Here is a 20,386-nt window from a genome sequence, read left to right as displayed (position 1 = left end):
TAGTTTAAGTACCCCTGAGCTGAAAACACCTTAGCAACAAACTAACATAACCTACTGTTTTTCTGTCCTATTGCTATCATTCCCCCTCTCCTCCTCCAGTAGTGGAAGAACACCTTGAGCAATGTTTACGTGGGAAGAGCTAAAGCCACCTCCTTCTCACACTCCTTCTCACACCTAGATTTCCAGTGAATTTAGTTAATGCCCAGGCTCTGATCCCACAGGCCTGCTCCATTCAGGTAGATGCTCTCCCCCACATGCCTTTACAGATCCTCATTCAAGTCATTAGGGCTCAGTGCTGGAATATAGGCCACTGAGAACAGAAGAGTTTGCACAATTACAGCCTGTGTTTGTAAAACACGTTGGGATGACAGCTACATTAAGAATGTAGTAAGTGCAAGATGTTGTTTTGTTCCATAATATTGATTAGGGATATAAGAGAGTTATCAATTAATTTAGCCTGCTACTCTCCCCACCCCCCAACAGCTGCCTCTGTATCAGAGGCAGCAAGTGGGAGAGCTGGAGCCAGTGCTGGGGAAACCAGATTAAAAGCCAGTTCCCCCCAGCACCCTCACCATGGTGCCACCTGCTCCCCACCTCAAAGCCCCACAGCTGCCTCCAGCAGCAGCGCAGGGGAGGCTACTTCAAAGCAGCCCCTGCCTGCAGTAGGCCCCGGCTTGCCGCAAGCAAAGGCAGCTCCGCATCCCACTCATGCTGGTCCAGCAGCCCCTGACAGTGGAGGGTCCCAGTGGGGAGCTGCAAACCTCGTGCACAGGGTCTGCTGCCATGTTGGCCCAAGCTGGTTGCAAACACAAGCTGCTCCGGCAGCAGCCCCTATCTGCGGGGTTTGTAGCTCCCCACACGGAGCCTGGGATCTGTGCGGCTGCCCCCTTTGAAACACCAAAGGGACATTTCAAAGGGGCAGCGCTGGGCAGCCCGGGGTCAGCTGAGGACTCCCCAGCTGACCCCGGGCTCTGCACAGCATTTCAGTGGAACCTGAGATCAACTGGGGACTCCCCAGCTGACCCTGGGTTCTGGGGAAGTGCCGCCCAGAGCCTGGGATCAGCTGGGGAGTCCCCAGCTGATCCCAGCTTCCACTGAAATGCTGTGTGGAACCCGGGGCCAGTCTGGGCTCTGTGCAACATGGAGCTGGGGCCAACAGGGGACGCTGAGCCCCCCCACCCAGACACTGGGCTTCATGGCTTTGAAATGCATAAGAGGCATTGCTGGGGACTCTTGTACATTTCAAAGCAGGCATACCTGCGGGACTTCCCGCTGGCCCAAAGCTGCATGCAGAGTTCTGCATTCCTCCTTTGAAATGTACAAGAACCCCAGCGGAAGTACCTATCAGCTAGTCAATGGAAATTCCATTGACTACTCGACTAGTCATTTAACTGCCATTTAACATCCTTAGACTGAGCACTTCCTCCCTTCTTGATTAATCATGTAATCAACAGAATTTCTATCAACTACATCATTAGTTTCCTTACATCCCTAATATTGATTAAGGCCATCTAACTTGAACAACCAATTTCTCCAAGTGTTGGGGTAGGACATCTACACATACCTGTGCTTTTCTATGCATCTTTTTCCTGCCTGGGATGCCATAAACAAGAATAAGAACCCTCCATCCAGTAAGCCAGATATAGAGGAGGGAACTCAGGGAAGACATTCACACAAATTATATAGCATAGTGTCTCTCTCACGAGGAGCTGAAATCCTGCTTCCTCAACCACATGGGAATCTAAATGTGTTTGTGTGAGCTGTAAGAAAAAGCGGAAATTAGAACATAGGGAAAAGTTGGCATCATGCCCTTTGCTAAGACAGTGTATGAATGTAAGCTCTTTAAATGTAATTCTTTTTTACTGTAGCAATTTCAATATAATCATGTAAACTGGCTTTATGTATCTGTGTAAACACAGAACAGTAGACTACTGTGGAAGGTGAGTCAGCAATTATGCCTGGTTCTTCTTTTTGCCCAGATGCTACATTAACAGTCAAAGGAAATAAGATAAAGAAATAGAATCAGACTAATGTGTTGCAATGTATTTAGAGAGGTGTTTATTATAAGGAGTGTTTTTTTACAGTGAGGAGAAGGGACTCTTTGAAACATGTGACATTCTGAAGAGAGATGAGTGGAAGGGTAGAGGTCAACCTAGAGCCCAGCTCACTTCCACAGAGGCCCAAGCAAGGATTGCCTTTGCAGGATTGGGGCCTAAATGTAAAATGTTTGCTAGTTAGAGCATGTGTCATGTTAGGCCCTGGTTCTTCAATCTTAATTTTGCATTACATGCAGAGTCTCGTTGAAGGTAGAACTCTAAATGGGCACAGGAGCATGCACCCATAGAGATCAGATTCCAGATCAGGGTTTCGAATGGCAGTGTTTTCTGCTTTTGAAATTGGTGTTTTCAAAAACATTTCCAAGAGGTCAAGCTGTTTGCTTGTAGACCTAAAGCATTCAGGTCTTACAGTGCACAAGTGAAAGACTGGTTTTTTCCCCCCACTTTACATGGGAAAGAACTGTACTTTGGAACCAGGTTTCCAACTTTATGATGAAGGAAAGCCAGAGAATCAACGGGCAATTGGAGCCAAATTTGCAAATTAACAGAGTTTAAAACCACATCAAATTTGACTGAGGCATGTAAATACAGTACCTATGTAATGGCACACACAAAGAAAGCACAAGGCATATAACTGCTAAAGCATAAGAAAGTAAAATTCAATCAGATCATATTCATTATTCAATAGCATACAGGGGAAGAATAATTAATTGGACAAGGAGCAAGTTGACTCAGTAACGTAAAGTGAGCAATTGGCAAGATGTGTAGAAATCCACTAGTAAAGACATAATCTCACTTTCCTTGATATATGCTATATCAGTAGGCTTACTCACAGGTTTTACAGAAAAAAGATCCAGCCCACCATGATCCAGTGGGATCCTCAGGCAGGCTCCTTGCCTGCTGTGCCCCCACATGCTGCTGGCTCCTGCGGCCCTGTGTGTCTCTGCACCATGCATGCTATGGGGGATGGAGGGACTCTGCACACTGTAAGGTCCTGCAAGCATGGCTCAGGTAGCTCCCATTGGCCAGTTTCTGACCAATGGGAGCTGCAAGATTGTGCTGGGGTGAATGCAATGCAGAGAGCCTCCCCTGCACCCATGGGGCATGTGGTGCAGAGGTGCACGTGGCCCCAGCAGCCAGCTGCTTTGAACAGAGTGCAATGTGTGGCAGAAGCTTCCTCAAGGGTTCCACTGCGTTGCTGGCTGGGAGCAGCCTACATTAAGCGCCTTCTGGGCAGAGCCTGCACCTGGCACTCCACTCCTTCCTCCCAACTCTCTGCCCTAGGTCATAGCTCAAACCCTCTGTACCCGCTTTGCTGGTCACTACTCCCTCTCAGGCCCTGCACCCCGTCCCTCATGTCAAAACCCCCTCCTTCACCCAACTTCGCTCCCAGAGTGCCCCCCTCATCAAAAATTATTGCTCACCTCCATTTTACAGTCAGTTTTGCTGATGCAAAGATTGTCCTATAATGGGAAAATATTCACTGAATTGTAGACACATTTTTCAAATATATTTGTCTAATAAGCTACTCAATGAACACTGTTTGACCAGCACTAAGGCAATTCCTCATCTTTGGAAGGACAAAAACCCACTACCAAGCCAACACTCTTCCAGATTTTTTTACTCCAGAGAGACTCTTCCAGACCTAGAATTGTGATGTAGGTTTTGAATGGTTTGTCCTTCAGGTTTTGGCTTACTAGAAAAAAAAATTATTTAAACCAAGTATTCCTGACGTACAGAATTATTCTGAATGGATGAATGTCATCTACTTATCATCATGTACTTTAGAGTCACCATCTTAATCTTTCAAATCACAGTCGAGAATCTTATCTTCTCCCCAGATTTGATTCATGTCATATATACCTTTTCAGTTTTACAGAATATCATGGATAATGAAGTTTTGCTCCACAGATTTCATGTCTCTTGTACTTATTTAATATGCAAACCTATTTCTTGATGCTTCTTTCAAACTTCTAAAGTAAGTATGTGAAACTGTAAGATAAACGGATTTAACTTTAGATTCGAATGTATTAAACTACATAAAATAAACACTAAATTTCTCAAGTTACTTCAACTGCAGCAGCAGCCATTAGAGGGGCTGTAAGGATGGAAAAGATGCCAACAAGTGTGTTCAAATAAGAAAAATAAGCTTAATTAAAAATGAATTAAAGAGAGGTGAATATATCCTGCTCCAGCAGGAGTCTGAATGTTATATTATTAATCTATTTATATTAGCATAGTGCCTAGGAGCCCTCAAACCACAGCCTCTTGTGCTAGATTCTATACAACCACAATACAGAACAAACTTACAATCCGAGTACAGCCAGTCCCCGGGTTACGTACAAGATAGGGACTGTAGGTTTGTTCTTAAGTTGAATTTGTATGCAAGTCGGAACTGGTACATAATGTAGGGAAAACTCTAGCCAAACATTTCTCCAGAGCTCAGTTTTATTCTCCCACACCTCACTTCCCTCAGTCCTTTATTCTCAAGCTGAGGTGTCTGCTGAGAAAAGCCGCTCCGCGTCTCCTTGGTCTGCTGCGGGGGGGCGCTAGCTTCGCGTCTCCCTGGTCTGCTGGGGGGAAGCAGCTAGTGCGGGGTTGCCTCACCCCGTTTGTAAGTAGGGATCCGATGTAAGTCGGATCCATGTAACCCGGGGACTGCCTGTAGTACAGTTTTTCTGTTGCTAACAACTATGATCTTTATCTGAGTAGTACAGGCCAATTTCTTTGCTAAGCACAAGACTCAGAAGGGGTGGCGGAGTGACAGCTGTTCTTTAGTATAAGCTAATATGTAATCAGTGTAAACAAATATTTGTATAACTCCATGGAGAAAGGAGGCTGTTCAAGGATCTCTGGATGTCTGGACTATATTTGTACAACAGATGAGCTAATTCATTTAGTAATAACAGTCATAGTAGCCTTTCTCTTGTAGCTTCCCACTGTCACAGGCTGTGTGCAGGTCTAAGTTCAAAATTTGTGTAAGACTTGTTGTACTAACCTCGCCTAACCAAACTGCACAGCAAGAGAGTGGGCTCATATCTACAGGGAGAAACACTTTGTATCGTCATTTGTAAAGCTGACAAGCACAACTGAACCTGGGATCTCTGGAGCTTAGTGCATAAGCCTCTAACTCACCTGCTAAATGCCAGCTGGCTTTCAGTTAAGGCTGTAAAACAGACTCATTCTTCCTCTCTGTAGGTGGTCTACCTCTAGGTGGGACAGTACACCATACCCAAAAGGTGTGTGGGTTACATAGGTACTGTCTTCACTACAAAATTAAGATGTTAAAACCGTCTTGGAGAATTGCATTAACACAACACTAAACATGATTTAGCAGCCAAAGTCCACGTGTTTAACCTAATATCAGCTGGATGTAGTTAAACATGTTGTTCCTGTAAGGCTGGTCCGTGAACAACAGTTGACATGTTGGTTCATGTTTACATAGATTGCTTGGTCATATTTAACAGAGCTCCTCAGGGTTGCTTTCTAATATGGTCTAATTTCCTAGTGAGAAAATTCCTGAAAAGTGGCAGCAACTCTCCCAAGGCACCAGAGAACCCACATGGCTTTGTGCCTCACTGAAATGTGTGTGTTGGGACCCTACAGCTCCCCTTCCCCAGCATCCAGCCCAAAGAGAAACTAAACAGACACACCTGTTTATTAAGAGGCAAACGTGTTTTTTTTCTTTTAAGCTCTTTGCAAGACCTCCCCCTCCACCCATCTTCTGCACTCTGAGTGCCCAAAGTGGGAAACAGCCCTGACAGAAGCCTTGTGGAATGCATATGAAGAATTTTAACAGAAAAGTGTAATTTCAAAGCAAGTGGCTATCATGTGCAATGACCTCTCAGGCTCTGCCCACAAGGCTAAGCAGCCAGCACATCCCACAATACCCTGGCACTCTCTACACCTCCTCCCTGGGGGCTAGAAATGCCAACATCCTGTACCTGTCTGTTCCAGCCAGCCTGCACGCTTGCATCTTTCAATGCCCAGGAGACCCCTCGCTGTTGTGAAGCATGTTCCCGGTGGAGGCCATGTTCAAAGGATCACACCCGCGGGCCGTATGTTGAGCCCCATGTATACCCAGACCGCACTGCAGGCTGCTAACAAATGGGCTGTGGACCATATGCAGCCTGCAGGCCACATGTTGAGTAATCCTGCTGTAAGCTGAAAGGAGAGCTCTCTCCCATAGGCTTAGTTACATCACCTCTGTGCAAGAGAAGTTCTCCTGTTGCCATAGCACTGTCAACATGGGGAGGAGGGCACTAAGGTCAGTATAACTAGGTTTCTCAGGGATGTGCAACATCATAGTTATAATTAAATGTATAGTGTAGACCTGGCCTCATTCTCACTGGGAAAATATTCATGTGTGCCACTAGAGAAGACGCAGGTATCTCCTTCACAAGCTATAACTTTTCACTGTGGGCCTATTCACATACAAAGTGAACTGCTCCATTGCAGGGGCATTGTGAACATAATTTTCTGAATCCAGTTAAAGCTTTCTATACTAACAGTTAGCAATTTGGGCCAGATTCTAGCACTGGCTTCAGCTCCTACAGTAGGCCATTAGCTACAGTCTATGGAATTGAAAGGATAAATGAACAGCTATTTTAATACTATGGAAAGTTTCCTCTTGACAGAGTAGGTATTTAAGACAAGTGTGTGATTATTAATTAGGCTGTGAGCCACACAGGAACCAACAGTTGGCAACTCAAAGTGGGTTATTAGTTTGGAAATAAATATAGCTTAAAATATGCTCAATATGTATATGATAGAAGATACTGAAAAGGATGATAAAGAAACATGAAGGGGCAGTATGATAACCTAGCAGCATGAGACTGCAGGAGGCCAGAATTTGATTGTTGGACACAGTATAATTCGCGCTAGGGAATATACTGGTTTTCTCCCTCAAGGCCAAACTAGGTACAGGAGGAGGAGGCAGGAAATTGAGTTCTATTCTTGGCCATGTTCTGGAATCACTTTTTGTCTCCAGATAAGGCAAGCTCCCCTCTGTGCTTCAGTTCCCCTAATTGTAAAATGAAACCAGGATACCTTTGTAAAATGCTTTGAAATATAAAGATTTTAAGTGTTCCATTATTTTATTAAGGAAGCAGCACAGCATGCCCCATGCCAGACACAGAGACTCCGTGACTTATTTCACTCAGAAAGCAGCCTGTCTGGCCAACTAAAGAATTCTGAATTTTCAGATGACATGTACATAGGATATTTGCACAGTGTTTGAATGCTCTGTAAGAGATAGAAAATGAATGACAATTCCAAAGGCTCACAGCGCAATTTAAACACCATTTTTGCATGGCTTTGTGAATCTACAAGCTGGGCAAAATACAAGGCAATTAAAATATTTTGCTTACCTTCTTCCTGAAGCTAGCTATAGTGTTCCCTGTAAGCTGAGTATGTGGTCCTCCAAAAAAAATTCAAATTCCACCCAGTGGATTAGCACAGCACCCACAGCTGGCAGCATGTGTTTCAAGAGGTGGTGCACATCCGCACATCTCCATGCACAAATTTATTCCACACATATATGGAAACATTAGAAAGAACATTGGTTGTAACCCCTTTGGGGGGACACAGATTATTTCTAAATATTGACTGGTTATTTAAGTGGCTTAGTACAGATTTGCATACTAAGCACACAGGACAAAGTAGGCAACACTCATCCATCTCCATATCCAGACATGACATAAGAATTAATAAGACCAGACTCTCTCCACTGTCAGTCCACTCCTCTGGCTGCAAGAACACAGACACCCACAGAGAAGCTATCAGTGAATAAGCAGGAATAGGTAACACATTGATAACAATCAGGGCTCAACAATTAATGTAATCTACTTGCCCGTGGCGAGTAGATTTTAGCCAGGTGCGGCCGCGCAGCGCGGTCTGCATATGCGCAGCATGCTGTTCCGCACAGCTGGCGAGTAGGGCTTGCAGCCGCTTGGCAAGCCCTGATGATAATTATAACCAAAGTTTCTTCCTGCTCCAGATTTTAACACCACTCTTTAAACAATTTGACTACGTCTACACTGGCCCCTCTTCCGGAAGGGGCATGTAAATTTCACCAGTCGTAGTAAGGAAATGCGCGGGGGATTTAAATATCCCCCGCGGCATTTAAATAAAAATGTCCGCCGCTTTTTTCCGGCTCTTAAAAAAGCCGGAAAAGAGCGTCTAGACTGGCCCCGATCCTCCGGAAAAAGTGCCCTTTTCCGGAGGGTCTTATTCCTACTTCAAAGTAAGAATAAGACCCTCCGGAAAAGGGCGCTTTTTCCGGAGGATCGGGGCCAGTCTAGACGCTCTTTTCCGGCTTTTTTAAAAGCCGGAAAAAAGCGGCGGACATTTTTATTTAAATGCCGCGGGGGATATTTAAATCCCCCGCGCATTTCCCTACTACGACTGGTGAAATTTACATGCCCCTTCCGGAAGAGGGGCCAGTGTAGACGTAGCCTTTAAGAGCAAGCCTAGGCCTGGTCTATGTTTGGAGAATAGGATCCTTTCTCTATATCATTCAGGGACATGAAGAATCCACACCCCTGAGTCATGTAGTTAAGCCAACCGGAGTCTCTATAGACAGCACTAGTGCCAATGAGAATTCTTCTGACAGCTTAAGTACCCCTGGAAGTGGGCACCAGTGGAAGAGCTTCTGTCAGCATCGGTAGTGTGGACAGTGAACCATTACACAGGCATGCACCTGTAGTGTTTTAAGTGCAGACAAACCATAAATCACACTGGGCTGAAACCCATGAGGTGCTGAGTAAATTACTATCAATTAGAAGTGATGTGAATTCAAAGAAATGCCACTATTGGCAAATCTCTTAATCATCTGGATGAAAGAACAGCAGAAGAATGAGAATTCGTGGCTATTTACTATAGAATGATGGATCTCAATATAAATATGACAAACCAGAAAGAAGCAAATATAAGCTACCACAAAGGGAAAGCTCCCTGAAGTTAGTGGAACTATGCAAGTTTATACCAGCTAAGGATATGGCCAATATATTTGTACTTCACGATCTATAAAAAGAAATTGTAAGAGGACTTATGGAACGATATAGTAAAAAGAAGGTGTGGGCCCCATCCTTAAAGATGCTGCATGTCACTGAAGACAATGGAAACAGAGGGTACTTAGCACTGGGCCTCAAAGAGTAACCAGTCCACCAGATATGCTCATGATAATCCAAAATGGTTGTGGTAATCAAATTAAAGATTGGGTCATTGTGCCCCATAATTTTACTTAGTGAGACATTACTGTACCTCTATTTAGAAAGATTACACATGCAGGCTGTGGAAAAAGTAGGTTCACATCTGTTTGATGGAAGCTGGGTGAATCAACAAATTTGGACTTTGCATTCCAACCACAAAGAAATGACCGCAAGTTCATCCACTTTTAGAAATTGCCTACGTTACTAATTCCTTGATTTAAAATTACTTGTAAAAGACCATGTTAAATTTGATCTATTCTTTTACATAGATTCCAAAAGTGCCCTATCTATCCGTTCTATCACATGTAAATATTCACTGATCCACTGCACTCAAAGGAAAAACTAGAAAAGTTGAGCCCTTGAATGTCAGTTTAGAGAGGCACTAGGTTCCCAAAGTTTGGTGACAGCTAGTTTGCATCTGACCACAGGAGGAAGTGAAAAAAACCAGGAACTCAGAGATCTTACAATTACATCTTTCTCCATCTATATCAGGCAAGATACTGCATAGCTATTAGGAATAGGAAACATCCCTTCCTGTCTCCCAACACAACATGCCCCACATGATGCCATCTGCAGAATTTATTAGCCTTATACAGAACAACTGTACAGAGAGACTCTGCACATCATGGAATGGTTTCTACATAGCCAGATTAGAACAAGTAAATTCCAGTGAGGGTGGACAAAGGAGGTTTATTTAGATCCAGAAAGCCTCCTAACATATAATCTCAACCAACCCCTGCTTAATCCATCTCCAGTTCTCAAAACCTGTTTTCACAGGCTTTATGCCAAGAGTAGTACATTTCATCCTATATGAATATTCATCAGTTGCATCTCCTGGCATGAGTCATACACATAGGCAGTCAGGCACACACCCAGAACATCCGTGAGTCATCCAGCACCATTTGTGGCATTGCCTTTCCCAAAACTTTAGAGATCTGCAAAAGGAGAGTTTGTGCTGAATCCCTACTATGTACTGTCAAGAGCTGCAGTGGGATTGATAGTTACCTTTTGCTTGGATTCCACTCAAGTTTATGCCCTTGGCTAATCATATTGTCACAATGTAATTTGTGAGATGACAGAATAATTTTCCTGAAGGCTGGCATGCCTGCTAAAACCACACAGAACAGAATACACCACAACAGCCTCTGAAAAGAAATTCTAGGTGCTCCAACTCAATACATACTAACACTTTAGTATAAGTAGGTCTACTACGACAGGGACATGTTAAAGCTTCAGGCAGACAAGTCTAGCCAAGTAAAAGGGCTAAGGGTTGTGGAGGCGAAAGGGGAAGTGAAAAAATGAAACAACATGTTAGAACCCATTCTGTTGTTCAAATGTAAATTATATTTGAATTTTTACAAAGTGGCACCAATTACGCTTCGTTTTGGAAAGGGAGACCTGTAGTGACAAGATTGTGGGTGTTGGACCTGCACGCCTGTTTATGGAAAATGGGTATTGCCTATTCTAAAGTGTAGTTTAAATTGCAGATCACAAGATTGTTATTTATCATTGTCAAAGGGAGAGACTAATAAACAGTGTGATAATTGAATACAAGTATGAGCACAGTATGAATACAGACAGACTAATTGCTAAGAAAACAAAAGATTTGCACATTGGCTGCCTTTTCTATGTACTTAATGAAATTGCAGTAATATGCTTAAGTAGGTCTTGTAGAGTATCCTATAATTCAGTGGTAGGGGACCTCTGGCCTATGGGCCGGATGTGGTTCGCTAAGGTTAGGCGCTGGCAGGCCACCAGATAGTTTCTTTACCTGAGCATTTGCAGGCACAGCTGCTCACAGCTCCTGATGGCCATGGTTAGGCCTTCCAGCCAATGGGAGCTATGGCAAGCAGTGTGGCCCAGCCCACTACGCTTCCCACAGCTCCCATTGGCTGCAACAGCAAACTGCAGCCACTTTGAGCTGCAGAGCTCCATGCCTGGAGGTTCAGGTAAACAAAGCCACTGAATCCACCAGTAGCTAACCCTAGTGAATTGCATCTGGCCCATGGGCTAGGCCACCACTTCTTATGGCCCCCCTTGGTTACAAGAAATTAAAGTTATGTTCACCCCAAGCAATGTGTTTAATAAAAGAAAAATGAATAATTATAAGTAGGGATATGGGGAGCCTCCAGCCCATGGGCTGGATGGATGCATCTCTGAAACAGTGGAACTATTCCCAATAAGTGTAAAGCTCAACTGTATAGAAGAGAACTTTCTCAGGGGTAAGTCTGAAACTGGAGGATAAATTTCCTCCAAGACCTATGGACCACCACAAACCACTCTAAGTGACCATCAGAATGGCCATACTGGGACAGAACAAAGCTCCATCTAGCCCAGGATCTTGTCTTCAAATAGAGGCCAATGCAAGGAGCCCCAGAGGGAATGAACAGAATAGGCAGCCATCAAGTGATCCATCCCGTCATCAATACCCATCTTCTGATAAACAGAGGCTAGTGACACCACCCCTGCCTACCTGGCTAAAAGCCATCTTATCCTCCATGAGTTTATCTAGCTCTTTTTTTAACCCTGTTATAGTTTTGAACTTCACAACATCCTCTTGCAAGGAGTTCCATAAGTTAACTGTGCCTTGTGTGCAGAAATACTTTGTTTTAAACATACAACCTATTAGTTTTATTTAATGACCCCTAGCACTTGTGTTATGGAAAGTAAATAACACTTTTCCCACACCAGTGATGATTTTATAGACCTCTATCATATCTCCCCTTATTTATCTCTTTTCCAAGCTAAAAAGGCTGTCTTATTAATCTCTCCTTATATGGCTGCTGTTCACTATCCCTAATCATTTGTGTTGCCTTTCTGAACTTTTTCTAATTCCAAGTTATCTTTTGTGAGATGAGGCAACCACATGTGCATGCAGTACTCAAGATGTGGGTATAGCAGGAATTTATATAGAGGTAACATGATATTTTCTGTTTTATCTGTCTCTTTATTAATGACTCCTAACATTCTGTTTGCTTGGTTTTTTTTGTTTTTTTTACTGCCGCTGCACACTGAGTGGATGTTTTCAGAGAATTATCCACAATGATTCCAAGATCTCTCTTGAGTTGTAACAGCTAATTTAATCCCTATCATTTTATACATGTAGTTGGGATTATATCTTCCAATGTACATTCTTTTGCATTTATCAACATTAAAATTAATCTGCCATTTTGTTGCCCTCACCTAGTTTTGAAGCTCTTCACAGTCTGCTTTGGACTTATCTTGAGTAGCTTTGTATCATCTTCAAATTTTGTCACCTCATTGTTTCCACTATATGATCTGGAAAAAGGGGTAAGCATGTTTCTTTGATACTACAAATACAAAGCAACAGTTCTCTCCTTGAGGAAGGGATGAGACTGGTGTCAGTCATGTTCCTTAATCCACTCCTGGAACACTCTGGGGTTACGTCTACACTGGCAGCTTCTTGTGTAAGAACTGTTTTGTGGAAGAGTTCTTGTGCAAAAAGTCTTCCACGACAGCGTGTCTACACTGGCATGTGCTTTTGCACAAGAACGTCTATGGCAGTGTGGACGCTCTCGTGCGCAAGAAAGCTCTGATGGCCATTTTAGCCATAGGGGTTTCTTGCACAAGAAATTCATGTTGCCTGTCTACACTGCGCTCTTGCGCAAGAGCTCTTGCCCAAGAGGGCTTATTCCTCGCGGGGAGAGGAATAACTCTTCCGGAAGAAGCTCTGTTTTCCGACGCTGCACTGTAAATTTACTTGCGCAAGAACACGCGTACAGTGTAGACACCCGGCAAGTTTTTGCGCAAGAAGAGCTGTTCTTGTGCAAGAAGCCGCCAGTGTAGATGTAGCCTGGGGGTATGGCTACTCTGCCAATAAAAAACACAGGAACAAATCTCAGAGCCCAGGGCTCACAAGGCTTGCGGTAAGGAGTAAAAACAGCATGTAGAGGTTCAGTTGAGCTGGAGCCTGGACTCTCAGACCCACTCTTCTCACCAGATTTCAGAAGGGAACATATACATGCATACCCCACAAGCCTGGCTCAGTTGACCTGGGTTTGGGACTTGCTGCCATGGGCAGTTTTACAGTGTAGACGTTCCATCCGAGGTAATAGTGATGAATGCAATAATAGAATCTCTCTACAGGACAGAAGAAAATACAGAGCGCACTAAAGTCAATGGAAAGACTCCTATTGATTTCTGTTCTCTTTGGATCAGTTCTTTAGTCAGACATACCCATCTGGGAACTTTCATGTAAAGTTGTATTATAGATTGAAGAGCTAGACAATGTTAGAAGAAACAGATTCTGAGTAATCCTGCATCAAAAAGGTGAAAAGTTATCCTAAAGAGGAGGAAAATAGCAGAGTCTAATTACTTCAGCATAGAACACAAGCAAAATCCTCATATATGAAAGCACAGTTCCTACCACTGTCCTGAAAATACAGTTGCAGTGTTTTCTACTATTCAAATATTTGTACATTTTCATAATAGTGAATTGTCTATAATATTAGCTCAGACAAGTGTCAGTTAAGCACAATTCTATTAACTGAAAAGCAGTTCTCAAATGGCTAATAGACTAGGATACACATTGTGTGCTGTACACAAACTTAAACCTCTAAACTGAAATAAACCAAACACATCAAATAAAATTGAATGTATTGAAAGTATCGTTCCCTTTTAACATGGTTCAATTACAAGATTATACATTTTAAGTTTAAGCATTTTCTATAATAGCTCACAGTTGATAACTTCATTTATTAGTCTAGTGGGTGCATCTACACTGTATCTGTAGCTCGAAATAAGATGTACAATTTGAGCTACACAAATTGCATATCTTATTTCAATCTAATTTTGAAATAAAGCGCTATTCCCAAACGTTCCTTAACCCTTGTGGCATGAAGGTTATAGAGATGCCAGAATAACGTGCCTGTTATTTTGAAATAACAGGCCCGTTTAAAGACACAGAATAGCTATTTTGGAATACTTCCAGTATCCCAAAATAGTGCTGCTGTCTAGATGTAGCCAGTGTGCCTAGAGAGGTAAACAGATGAGATCAGTCTGTAAGTATTGTGTGTATGAGTGGCTCTGATCCTCAATTCTGAAAATTTCATGTGCCTTCAAAGTTCTAAAATTTTGTTGTTTCAGAAATTTCCATAGAAAAGGTCTTCATCTACAAGGGTTGGAGGTTCTAGATCACTGAGGAGATTAGTAATGGGCTATTGCACCTGCCTCTTCTGCCTTACTCGTTCAAATATAACTCATCTGGGATCTGAGAAGAACTCATTTCCATTTGATGGCTATTCAGTAGCTTCTGTGACATGAGTTTGCTGTGCTCTGTGAACTTCCTAAGATTCAGGTTCCACATTACAACAACAAAATCAGCAGTTACAGTTGTCTTGTGAGTACCGTCAGTTTTCCCTGTTTGTTACCAAAGTTCATATGTAAATAGACCAGAACCTATTCGAGGAATTTTGGGGTTAGGACTGGGGTTAACAATCTTTCAGAAGTGGTGTGCCAAAATTTAACATATTCACTTCTACTTATGGATCTGCATGCCGGGAAAGAGGAAGGGGCAGGCTGGGTATGGTGACCATATGTTCTGAACCAGCTGCAGCTAGGGAGAACGGTTTCATTTAAATTATTAAACAGATTAAGCATTTTAACTTTCTCGTGTTAGTTTATCAAACTTCATTTTAAATAAAGTAAAATATTAATTTATGTCCAACACAAAAGGTTTCAATGTTTTCTTTATTTATGACCGGCATAGGAAACCTTTTTTAGGTTGGGGGCCACTGACCCACAGAAAAATCATTTGGGGACCCCACAAGTGAAAAGCAAAAAAAATCCTCCAAAACCCCCCACCTCTGACTGATGTGGCCCCCAGCTGAGACACCTCACACTTCTGGTGCTCTAGCCCTACGGGGTGCAGGGAAAGGAAACGGAGGACTGAGGTTCAGGGTTTCCCATAGGCCAGATTTACTTTTCTGGGGTTCTGGTGTTAGTGAATTTTATGGACCTCCTTAGGCTCTGGGGTGGGAACAAAAATGAGGGGTTCAATGTGCGGGACACGGCTGCCAGCAAGTGGGATAGAAATGCAGAATCTGGGTGAGAGGTGGGCTGCAGAACAGAATGAGGAGGGCAGGGTCTCGAAGGGATTTTGGTGGCAGGAGAGGGTATGGGGTGAGGGTACAAGAGGGAGTTTGGAGACAGAAAGTAGTTGGGGGAGTAATGCAGAAAAGGTGAGAATGCAGCCAAATAACTACAGTAAAACTCCTTTAGTCTGGCATCCAATGCTCCGGCACTCCTGATGGTCCAGCACCACCGGGAACCCGGAAGTGCTTGGCAGCCGGACCATTGGAGCTGCTCTGCACCCGGCTTCCCTATTCAGCTGCTGCTGAAACTGACCAGCAGCTGAATCGGAGAAGCCGGGGGCAGAGCAGCTGGGGTGCTGCTGGGTTGGTCCTGTAGCGCTGCCCCTCGGGGCTGCGGGACCAACCCGGCAGCACACCAGCTGCTCTGCCCCAGGCATCCCTGATTCAGCCACTGTTGAAACTGATCAGCAGCTGATTCCAGGAAGCCTGGTGCAGAGCAGCTCTGCCCCGGGCCTCCTGGAGTCAGCTGCTGATCAGTTTCAGCAGCGGCTGACTTGGGGACGCCTGTGGCAGAGCAGGTGAGGTGCTGCCAGGTTGGTCCCTTAGCGCCGCTCCTTGGTGCTACGGGACCAACCCGGCAGCATCCCAGCTGCTCTGTCCCAGGCGTCCCGATTCAGCCGCTGCTGAAACTGACCAGAGGCTGATTCTGGTCAGCTGCTGGTCAGTTTCAGCAGCGGCTGAATCAGGGACGCCTGGGGCAGAGCAGCTGAGGTGCTGCCGGGTGGTCCCGTAGTGCCACTCCTCGGTGCTGCGGGACCAACCTGGCAGCACCCCAGCTGCTCTGTCCCAGGTGTCCAGGTTCAGCCGCTGCTGAAACTGACCAGCAGCGGCTGAATCGGGGACGCCTGGGGCAGAGCCGGACTATTGGAAGGGGGGGCTATGAGGGGTCTGGGGTGGCATCCCCCCTACCCCACCCCAGACCCCACATAGCCCCCCCTTCCGATAGTCCAGCATATCTGATAATCCGGCACCCCCTGGGTCCTAAAGGTGCCGGATTATCAGCAGTTTACTGTAGTTGGGAAGGGAGGCAAAATGTGGAGAGTAAAGGAAAGTGTAGCTTCTGCAAAATAAAATTCCACTTCCCACTCCAGATCAGTGGACTGCCACTCTGCCTTGCTATTCTACAGAATGAATAAAGCCTGCAGAAATACTTAAAACAGAGAGCTGCCTATTAGCATCTTCTTTTGGTTCCTTTCCAACTGGGCTCAATTTGGAGGGAAGAGAAAAACAGCTGCAAAGGGGCATGCCCCTCTCAAATGGTCAATGTCTTTCTTAGAAAATGAAGTGCTTTTGGGAGGACTTGGGGCTCAGAAGTTTCCTCTCTGCTACTGCACAATGCTAGAGGACCGAAAGCCGTAACTGGCACTCTGAGGTAGCAGTCTGTTGGGATGTGAATGCCAGTAACTTTCCATTAGTCTAGTCACCCAGCTCAAAGATTAAAAGTGGTCAGGAGCCAGTCAGAGCACATAGTGGGAAATATTTCACCACCACGTGAGAGATTGCACTTTCCCAGGTGCTTAGCTTATGATTTGTTCCCTCTGCCAGCAGCTCCTCTGTACTCATAGACTCAGCAGGAATCCCCCACTTCCTTTGCAGACTACTCCACCAAAGCACACACATGCTGCCTTCTCCAGCCTGCTTCCAAGGCAGAGGTGGCAATAATTTTTGATGAGGGGGCACTCCAAGAATTTGGCAAGAAGTCAAGAGCTACTGCTATGTAATTAATGGAGGAGGTGCAGGGTCTGGTAAGGAGGGTGGGTGCAGAAGAGTCACCCCAGTAGAGCACATTACTTCCCAAAGGCAAGAGGACCGGACATGAGGACCTGTTTGTAACAGCTAGCTGTGGGAGGGAATGTGCAGGGTTAGTGAAGGGGCCTAGAAGTAAGGACTCCTGGGTCCCATCCATAGCTCTGACCCTGGACATGACCCAGAGCCAGTAGCCTCCCCTCCCCGGCCTGTTTCTCAACAGTAGGGATCCCAGTCCCTGCAGCCCTGCTGGGAAATAGGACCCAATGGACTGAGAGCGAACACAGCTGGGTGATGAGACCCCAGCCAGTTTCTCTCAGAGAAAGTCCAGGTGGGGGATGAGTATCTCTGTCTCCAGTCTACTCCACATCCTGCAATTCTATTGGGCCAAGGATGCAGGGAGGACTCTGCCCACTGCACAGCCACCAATAAGATTGGAGGGACTCAGACATTACAAGCAGAATGAGACCTGTGTGTCTCTCCAAGGCCTGACCATCCATGAAGCAGAAGATCTGTGGTGCTGGGCACTGACACCAGGACAGCAGGCTCCTGGGATACAGGAACACAGGGTGGGGAAGGAAAGGACCGTTTGGTAGTGTATGACATGGCTCAGTGAGTGGGGTTGGCTGGATTCCAGGGGACAGGACAAGAGCCCATTCCTATTCCCCGTTCAGTGTTTCCAATCCAGCAACCAGTGGGAGAGGCTGATACTAAGAGTCCCGCATTAAAACCTCACTATTTGCCATGATTTGTGCATCTGACCAAGACCCACTGCTATGTGGCATAAGGAGAAGCCCCGGGTGGGGGAGTTAATGTAGGAAGATGGCTGTGGGAGTCTCTCCGCTTCTTGTCTTACTGGCTTATAGACAAAGGTCTGAGAGGAGAGCATTGGGTCAGTGAGCCGCTATTGTCTGGCCAGACCCTGGCTGGATTTCCTGCTCCCTGCAGAAGTAGAGGAAGGAGGTGGGGTTTGCCCAGTGCCATCACCAGTCAGAAAGCAGAACAAGGTAGGTGACACAGTAAGTGCCAAAATCACTATGGACCACACATACTCACCTCACGTCTCTGGATCCAGGAGGGAATGGCAGAGTGTCTGGCCCTCAGTCACTCTTTGAAAGGAGTACGTTGTCACTGACCCAAGTTGTATCAGCAAAAATACATATAGAATCTTAATTAAAAAAAATAAAACGAATAAAGACCAAAATAATCTAAATAAAGACCTCTGTTTAAAAAAATATTACAAGGAAAAAACCAAAGCAGCTTCTCATTTTTCTGTTGAAGCTAAAGTGATTTAAAAACCAATTCCAAACATATGGCAATCCTATAATCTTATCCCAATCTCTACACTTTTCACAATGGAACAGTAGGGTCTTTTGCAGATTGAGATGGGGCTAGGATTATTACTAAAGGCCAAATCTATAAAATGCATCATATACTGTTGTTAAATTATAAAAACACAGAGTTTGTGAAAGCATTAATTCCACTAGCTCCTGTATTTACAATTTATAAACTAAATCTAGAAACAGTTCAGCATATAATAGCAAAGAAAGTTAGAAAAAGTTTAGACGCACAAATACTCAAGTTAAAAGAAGGTCAGGCCTAAACTGGAGTTTGTAAAAACACCTTGGAGCTCTGAACAGAGAAAGAGAATAAAGCACTGAAGTTAATCTTCACTGTAGTGTTTAGCTTGATCAGTAGTGTTTAACCTAACATATTTTGTGCAAAGTATAGACAAATGAGAGCAATAACAGAAATTACTAATAGTACTTTCAAATTAGAACTAAAATCTAACTCATAAGAAAAAAAAATCAAAGCTGCTTCTTTTGAAACCCAAAGCTTTTGCAATTAGCAAATAAGGCTGCAGTAATGCAGTTGGCTCCCCATATGTTTGCACCTGTGATGAGTCAAATTGCAGGATTGAGGACAAAAGCTAGACAAGTAATGAGGCTCAAATTACAATCTATTTAATATTGCATGTTTGCTGTGTAGACAGTGGGTATTATTTTGCACCACTTTTAACACAGCAAAATGATTTTTCTTTCCCTGCTTCACACTAGTTTGGAACTGTATAGTATTTTTAGTTTTTGGTTAGTTAATATATTATTGGACTGTACTACAAGATTATGAATATAAGGTAGAAAATGACCAGTGGCCTGTCTTATGATAGCTATTTTATTCATGGTTACTTGAGACGTAGCCAAAACTATCCTCAAAGATGTAACTGTTAATGTGGTACGGCTAAAGCTCTAAGTCTTTGCTACTTCTACATATTGGATACATTCTTCTTGTGGTGGTTTAGCCTTTTTAACCAAATCTCTACCAGGTACGGGTTGAACATTTCTACTCCAGCACGCTCTGGTCCAACATCAACCATGGCATGATTTTAGTTAGCCAGATGTTCACTTATGCTGGGTGTGGCCAAATTTCCCATGGTCCCGTAAATTGTGTTTACAGCCACCAGTCCTGAGAAGTGGCTATGTCTACACTGCACAGTTATTTCAGAATAAGCCATTCTGGAATACAGGCAGTCCCCGAGTTACGCAGATCCGACTTATGTCGGATCCGCAGTTACGAACGGGGTTTGCTGCCCATCTCCCTGGTCTGCTAGAGACCAGCAGACCAGGGAGATGGGAAGCAAAGCCTCTGAGGACGCCGGCAGCGGGACAGCCGCGGCGCGTCTGGGCTGTCCGCTGCCCGCGTGCTCCGCGGCTTTGCTCCACGTCTCCCCAGACCAGGGAGAAGGGGAGCAAAGCCGGGGAGCACGCGGGCAGCGGACAGCCCAGACGTGCCGCGGCTGTCCCACTGCCGGCGTCCTTAGAGGCTTTGCTCCCCGTCTCCCTGGTCTGCTACTCTCCAGCAGACCACGGAAATGGGGAGCAAAGCAGCAGAGCACGCGGACAGCCCAGACGCGCAGACCAGGGAGACGGGGAGCAAAGCGGAGCAAAGCTGCGGAGCACGCAGGCAGCGGACAGCCCAGACGCGCCGCGGCTGTCCCGCTGCCCCCGTGCTCCGCGGCTTTGCTCTGGACGCCTGTGGTATAGCAGCTGGGGCACTGCCGGTTGGTCCCGTAGCGCCGCTCTGGGCGCTACTGGACCAACCCGGCAGCACCCCAGCTGCTCTGCCCCAGGCGTCCTGATTCAGCCACTGCTGGTCAGTTTCAGCAGCGGCTGAATCAGGACGCCTGGGGCAGAGCAGCTTGGGTGCTGGTGGGTTGGTCCAGTAGCCCCGAAGAGCGGCGCTACTGGAGCAACCCAGCAGC

Source organism: Pelodiscus sinensis, chromosome 4, assembly GCF_052426305.1.
Source record: "Pelodiscus sinensis isolate ZL-2025 chromosome 4, ASM5242630v1, whole genome shotgun sequence".
Classification (NCBI taxonomy): domain Eukaryota; kingdom Metazoa; phylum Chordata; order Testudines; family Trionychidae; genus Pelodiscus; species Pelodiscus sinensis.
The sequence above is the reverse complement of the archived record's forward strand: the minus strand, read 5'-3'. Positions refer to the sequence as shown.